Here is a 7,304-nt window from a genome sequence, read left to right on the forward strand (position 1 = left end):
GTATAAAAACAACTGCAAAGTTGGTGGTGTTTTTCCTTCAACATACCCACCTGTAAGGCTTCTAATTCTCCACATTGTTCAAGGTAAGGCCCTCCCTTACTTAGCCTATACCATTCCACTCCTCTGAACTCCTCACTATACTTATGAGGCCTGTTGCGTTCACTTCTGTGGGACTGCCTACTCAGAAACTTCAAATTCAATGTAGATGTTTTACTTATATATGTTTAAGTAGTCATAGTAAATTAATATACAAGTGTGAAAATGTCTAATTAGACCCAACATTTTGTAAGACATATATTCTGTATTTAACTTATGATGTATTTGTGATACATGTAATAATGAAACTCCCAAGTACAGACATGGGCACATGCTCTTACATTTCTAGTTGATTTGCACTTCTACAGCACATTTATTCCATTTATGGTCCTGGGAGCATCAATTGAATTAATACTTATAATTTAATTCTGAACAACAGAAAGACAATGTGACATAGTAAGGACCACACTGAAAAGACATGGATTCACATACTGGATCCACTACATCATTCAGAGGAACCTTCAATAAATTCTTCAGTCTGAAACTACATGGTCATTCTTTTGCCTGTTGTTGATGTCAAATCATCCTTTATTAAGGGTGGACTCGTAATTATTTAGTGAATTCCACTTTTGCATTTTTTTCAGGAACCAGTGAGTTTTAATGGGGTTACTTCCGGGAGTATACATGAGGGGTGACTTACAGGAGCAGAAATGACTTCTCATGTTCCATTGTTTCTTCAGTAAGCATATTATCTAACTGAATGGTGTATATGTTCAAGCATTTCTATCACTTTGCAATCAGCTTTTTTTTTTTTTTTTTTTTTGGTTTTTTCGAGACATGGTTTCTCTGTGTAGCTTTGCGCCTTTCCTGGAACTCGCTCTGGAGCCCAGGCTGGCCTCGAACTCACAGAGATCCGCCTGGCTCTGCCTCCCGAGTGCTGGGATTAAAGGCGTGCGCCACCACCGCCCGGCGCAATCAGCTTTTTAAATATGGGAGACATTTTGCTATAAAATAATTCTTCATATTTTACCAAAATAAAAACAACAAGTTTGACCCCTTTGGCTTTTAGATTTAGTTTTGTTATTAGAAATTCTGCTTTCACTCTGAAATTATATTAATGTTTACCTGCATTTTGTTCTAAAGCATCTGTGGTTTATTGATATTTAGTTATTTAACTGTCAGGAAATAATTTCAATATAATTTTGGTGATATGTCTTATGTTATTTTTATCAAGTCATTTTATGTAACACTTTTTCCTCACTACCTCATTCAATTGCTACTGGTTTTAAAGTCTACTTAGTGTTTACCTGGACCTCTTTCTATAATTATATTCCAGGACTCTGTTTCCAAATGGGAACTAAATTCTCCTATTTATGTCAGTATCTAATACAATAGTGCAGATAACAGCAAATCTTTCTATGTTGGTAAATACCTGCCAATCATTTCAGATAAAAATTTTTTTCCAGCCGGGCGGTGGTGGCGCACGCCTTTAATCCCAGCACTCGGGAGGCAGAGCCAGGCGGATCTCTGTGAGTTCGAGGCCAGCCTGGTCTCCAAAGTGAGTTCCAGGAAAGGCGCAAAGCTACACAGAGAAACCCTGTCTCGAAAAACCAAAAAAAAAAAAAAAAAAAAAAAAAATTTTTTCCTTGCCTGTTCTTGTTCCATTCTCAAAAAACACTGCAGCATTTCATGTTTTATTTTAAAGCTACATTTTATGTTTTATTTATATGAAGATGTATTTTCTGAACTTTTGTTTATTGCTTATGAGAAACCATCACCACTATCCAATTTTAGAAGATTTTCCATCACCCAAAATAGTTTCCTGGTTGTTGTCCAACTCCTACCCCTAGAGAGAAACAAGTGCTAACCTGCTTTCTGTCTTTAAATCAAATTTCTTTTCAAGACTAAGGATATAGCTCAGTGGATAAGAGAATTTTCTAGTCAAGCATGAGGACCTGAGTTTGAATCCCAAATAATCCAAAGAAAATGCTAAGTTCTGACAGTATATGGAAAAACTGGAAACACCCTGCAGGGCTGGTAGCACGTAACAGTACATCCACTTTGAAAAATGAATTGGCAGTTTCCTAAATATTCAACCATAAACTCACCATAGGACCCAGAAATTCTTCTTCCAGAAACTTTCCAAAGACAAAGGAAAGCATATGTACATACACTTACACATCAATGCTCATAACAGCGTTAGTTACAATAGCCCCAAACTGGGAACTATTGTTTGATAAGACATGGCCATTCACACTGTAACCCCGGCTCTGAGGAGGTGGGTCAGAAACAGGTGACTCACTGAGGCTTGCTGGCCACCCAGCCTAGTTGCAGCTTCAGTGACAGACCCTGTCTCATAGGACTAAAGTGAGAAATGATAGAGCAGGGCACCTGATGACTTCCCCTGGTCTCTGAACATGCACAAGCAGGAGCACCTGCACACACATGTATAGTACTCTACACACACAGGTCACACACCGAATTTTTTCTCTTTTCTAATGATTTGATTAAAGTGGATCACACTGTAATTTTCAAACTAGGGCTTTTCTCATCCTGCACAATGTGTCTGCGGTTCATCCACATTGCAGCAGTCTGAACATCATTCCATCATGCGGGTGCTTCATAGTTTGTTCACCACACATCCAGCAGATAGAATTGGATTGTTCCCAGTTTGGGGCTATTGTAACTAATGCTGTTATGAGCATTGATGTGTAAGTGTATGTACATATGCTTTCCTTTGTCTTTGGAAAGTTTCTGGAAGAAGAATTTCTGGGTCCTATGGTGAGTTTATGGTTGAATATTTAGGAAACTGCCAATTCATTTTTCAAAGTGGATGTACTGTTACGTGCTACCAGCCCTGCAGGGTGTTTCCAGTTTTTCCATATACTGTCAGAACTTAGCATTTTCTTTCTTGCCTTCTTCTCAGCTCTAGACATTCAAATATTTACGTAGCCTTAGCTCATTGCATTTAGAGAACCGCTATCTTGCATGTTGACCTTTCTAATCACTTTATGGGGACATTCTACATATTCATATCTTATAGTTCACAGTCTCTAAACTTCTACTAATTTATGTCTTATACTCCACAATGTCCAAGTCTTAGTCATTGGGGGAGGGTGGATAAGTTTTCGGAAAAGTTTATTATTTCTACAGCTTAATTTAAACATTTCTTTAGTTAGTCTAGCTTTTTAAAACAGCTTTATTTAAATTTTTATAGAAATCCATATTTTATTCTGAAAAATGTGTAACTTCTAAAAAACTTATTAAAGTCAAGAATTTTGTATATGATTTCATGCCTTATCAAATATTTTCTCATTATTTTCTTTTCACTATTCTTTGTTTCTATAAGAATTTTTCAAGTGAATTTGTCCAAATTGAGCTGATTTGAACAATTACACTTCAATTTCACTTTTGATTGTATCCAGTATGTTCATTAATTTTGTATTTTTAGTGTTTCATTATTTTGACTCCTTTTTTCTATATACTTTTTTTTTCTCCTGGTACAGTGTGGTGGTATTATATGCACTGCTGTAAGGATATTTTCTTTGAGTTCTACAAAAGTTTGGACACCTATGAAGATGACATAAAACAATTTTATGATGTAATAGACTCTGTTCTGGGTGGCTTACAGATACTACTGCACATCTCTATATATGTACATTCTCTGTTTTTCAGATGCTATTTTCTTTTAATGTAATGTTTTTAACATTTCATAATACTATTTTTTTCTTTACACTTTCCCAGTACAAAGGAAAATCTCTTTAGTTTTTTGTTTGTTTTTGTTTTTTGCTTATTTGTTTGTTTTGGGTTTTGCTTTGTTTTGGTTTTTGGTTTTTGTTGTTTTGTTTTATTTTGTTTTGTTTTGTAAGCTGGGTACATGACTTATCCTTGGTGGCTGTCTCAATAGGCATTATTATATGGTGTGTGATCTGATTCCTCGGTTACAGAAGACTCTAACTTCCACTAAGACAACACCCATCTGTAGCACTGTGTAGTTCTTTTCTATTCTGAATTAATAATGAAAATCAGAATCCTGAATTTCTAAAATATGTTTTTTTCCTTGTTTCCACTTCTTCTGATGAAAATGTGTATGTTAATGCTAATTACAAAATTCAAAGTTTCTCCATCAGAACCACCCTATATGCCATTGTCTTTGCCTGTTTTTCTTAATAAGAGGTATATGTCACAAGGAAAAACATCTAGGTTGATCGTATAGTTAAACATCCTATGAAATCTAAAAGCCCGTTTCTCATAGTTTCTTTGGTAAAAACCAGATTGGCTTGTATAGACTTGAACATGCATTGAGTGTTGCCCTGTCTCTCTAATTCTTTCATTTTTTGAGATTATAATATATTACATCATTCCTCCATTCCCTTTTCTCCCTTCAAGCCCTTCCATAGACCTCTCTTTGCTCTCTTTCAAATTCATGGCCTCTTTCTTTCAATAAATTAATATTACAGGCACATATGTATACACATATGTATTCATAACTATATAAATGCAACCTACTCAGTCTGTATAGTGCTGTGTGGATATTTGAAGAGCTGACCATTTGGTACTGGATAATCAGTTGGTGTGCTCTTCCCTGGCAAACACTATCTCTCCTCTCTCAGTATTCTTTCGTTGCCTTTGTAGAACTGAGGCTTTCTGAGATGCCCCCTTGTACTGCAGCAGGTCTTTTGTTGCTGTCCTTGTTCAATTCATCTTCCTTAGGGAGTCATGTTGGTGAGACTTTATGGGCATAGCTTCTCACAGTCCTGAGAGACAGTCTTACAGAAAACTCTCTGATTCTCTGGCAGTTAGAAGCTTTCCTCCTCTCTCCTTCAATGTTCCCTGAGCCTTAGTGTTTTGTAGATGTGCCCACTGGGACAGAGTTCCACAACTCTGCACTTTGGTTGGTTGTGATTTTATGCAGTGGTCTCTATTGCAAAGAGAAGTTTCCTTTATGAGGTCTGAGGGCTACATTTATCTGTGGGTATAAAGAAGCATTGTCCTGCTTTTTTAGTCAATCCATCTCCATATGCTTTATTTTAAAGGAGTTACTCTCAAAGATATTTGATTTAGGATGATTATCAATTTTAGCAGTAGATCATATGTTTGCTCATCTTTATCAGTGTTGAAAATTTAATAGAAATAAAATAGTTGAGGAAGACTTCCTTTTACACTGTGATTGTAATAAAGTTACTCTGAAATGAAAGCCTCAGAAAACAGACAGTGGTGTGAGCTAGACACAGCTGCAGCAAACCAGGAATTGAGGATTAACAAAGAAAAAGAGGTTATGGATTTCAGAGAGAGTTGAGGTTACATGGGAAGAGCTGAAGGGAGAAAATGAGGTCATTGTATTTGAACTTCAAAAATTACAAAAAAAAACCCACATGGGGTGAGAATATGCAGATTTCTGAATTTGGGAGCATGCCTTATGGTGCTGCCATGGATCTGCAGATATGTCTGTAAGACTATCATATAACTCATGGAAAGCTACCAGCTGAAAAGAGAAAAAATGCACAGGCTAAGTTTCCATGTATAAGACTGAATTCTGATGAAGATATTGTGTTTGAGCTTACATTCAGAGAGTGAAGTGAAGAAATAAAAAAAAAAGCTAGATGGATCTACTAGTCTTAGTGTTAGTCTGAGAAGAGTAATGCTGTAAAATAAAAAAAAAGACAGGAAAAGAGTAAAAAGTTTTGTCCTTGTACTGCCCAAGAAGTTTAAATTTATAACAAATAATACTTTGTACAGAAAGGCAAACTCATATTCATCTACATCTGTAAGTTAGCTGTGTAAATAGAAAGGAAGAATGTATAAAAATATGCATAACTGATTAAAATGACCATGGAAGTCTTCTATGGAATCATTAGAAATCTGAAAGAAGTTTAAAATACATTTTGAAGAATATGTTGGCTTTTATAGTAAATATGTAATTTTCAAAATGCACTACTTTATGTATTCACATTATGCCAAATAATCTACTACTTGCTAAAAGCAACTCTCAGCAATTTAATTATGGGTCACAAAATGGGTACACAGTCCTAAAATATGTGTTGTAAGTCTGGACAATAGGCATTTTAAGTAATTTGGTATTTTCCAACAAAGATATATATCCCACATTTACTTCATATATTAGTAGAAAATAATATTATTAATTGAAAGAAAATCATATCATAATTACTGCCATCATCACTATCACCAGACAGGGTGGTTTGGTTTGTGATGACATGGACCCTAGAGCCCCTTATTCTCTGATTCCCAATGCCACCCCCCTGTTTTTATAAACATGAAGAGTTTATCCAAACTTCTAAGATTTAGCCATCAAGAAGACAAATACATCTCTCAGATTCATCAGAAGGCTCAAAACAAATCTATGCGAAATATTTACAGGAATGTGTAAAACACTCTTATCATTGACACATTGGTGTGTATCTCTCTAATACTATAACAGATCAACTTCAGGTTAAGAATCAGGCAGTATGTGTTATCAAAGAAGTTTATAATTTGACTCAGTGACCACTGCTACAGGAGAGGAAGGATCAATAATCACAAACGAGGCAAGGTTTTAGTACTACAAAACAAGAATCCCAAGCTTTAAAGTCATAGGAACTGAAGCATCTTCTCTCTAATAACATGCATGAAGATGGGCATTAACTGGATGGAATTCTAGGCACATCCGAAAAACAGTTGTTCACTGCTTACTAAATGGATCAAGCAAAACTTAGTATTACCATTTACTACTCTAAAAATCCAAGTAAAAATTAATTATTTTCCTAGACTAAGTCCTAACTGTGGTACAATAGCATGTTTTAGAAAACATACATAAACAAATATAAATCAATTAGAAAGCACATATTTATGCACTATGAACAGTACTACTAAACAAAGATTAGCTTAAAACCCCTTTTACTCATAGAACATATTAATAAGAACGTTAAGAGACACACTTTTTTGTTGTGGGATGGTCTGTATGTACTCTGATTGGTAAAAAATAAAACACTGATTGGCCAGTGGCCAGGCAGGAAGTATAGACGAGACTAACAGAGAAGAGAATTGAGAGAACAGGAAGGAGGGGGGAGACACTGCCAGCCGCCATGACAAGCAGCATGTGAAGATGCCGGTAAGCCACAAGCCACGTGGCAAGGTATAGATTTATAGAAATGGATTAATTTAAGATATAAGAACAGTTAGCAAGAAGCCTGCCATGGCCATACAGTTTGTAAGCAATAAGTCTCTGTGTTTACTTGGTTGGGTCTGAGCGGCTGTGAGACTGGCGGGTA

Source organism: Peromyscus californicus, unplaced genomic scaffold, assembly GCF_007827085.1.
Source record: "Peromyscus californicus insignis strain IS unplaced genomic scaffold, ASM782708v3 Scaffold_4__1_contigs__length_199733344, whole genome shotgun sequence".
Taxonomy (NCBI): Eukaryota; Metazoa; Chordata; class Mammalia; order Rodentia; family Cricetidae; genus Peromyscus; species Peromyscus californicus.